Source organism: Frankliniella occidentalis, unplaced genomic scaffold (genome assembly GCF_000697945.3).
Source record: "Frankliniella occidentalis isolate FOCC.00 unplaced genomic scaffold, Focc_3.1 Scaffold46, whole genome shotgun sequence".
NCBI classification, from domain to species: Eukaryota; Metazoa; Arthropoda; class Insecta; order Thysanoptera; family Thripidae; genus Frankliniella; species Frankliniella occidentalis.
This window is the reverse complement of record NW_026267176.1, coordinates 1,270,641-1,271,008: the sequence shown is the minus strand read 5'-3', so window position 1 is coordinate 1,271,008 and position 368 is coordinate 1,270,641.

Here is a 368-nt window from a genome sequence, read left to right as displayed (position 1 = left end):
GGTGTGCCGGTGTCTGCCTGATAGGACCAGTGCCACGGCCTTCTCGGTAACTAGTTTCAGAAAGCCGACCCGCGCGCTTCCTCGTCCCCGAGCCCCGCCGCAGTGCTCCTCTTCGGTCACCCCTCCCCCACCCCCAAATTCCCCTCTACAGGCGTGGACAAACCTTAACCGAAACATTTCTTTCTCCTCTCTAAAGACGCCCCGCTGCGCGGCCCGGGCGACTCCTTCCTCCCGCCTCTTATCCCCTAAAGCGTTCACGTGCGTCGTGAGTTACGACCTTTATGCACTAAATCTCGTTCCGATACGACGCGCCGCGCGCGCGCTGTAAGACACCCGCTCTCTCTCGCTCTCTCTCTCTCTCTCTCTCT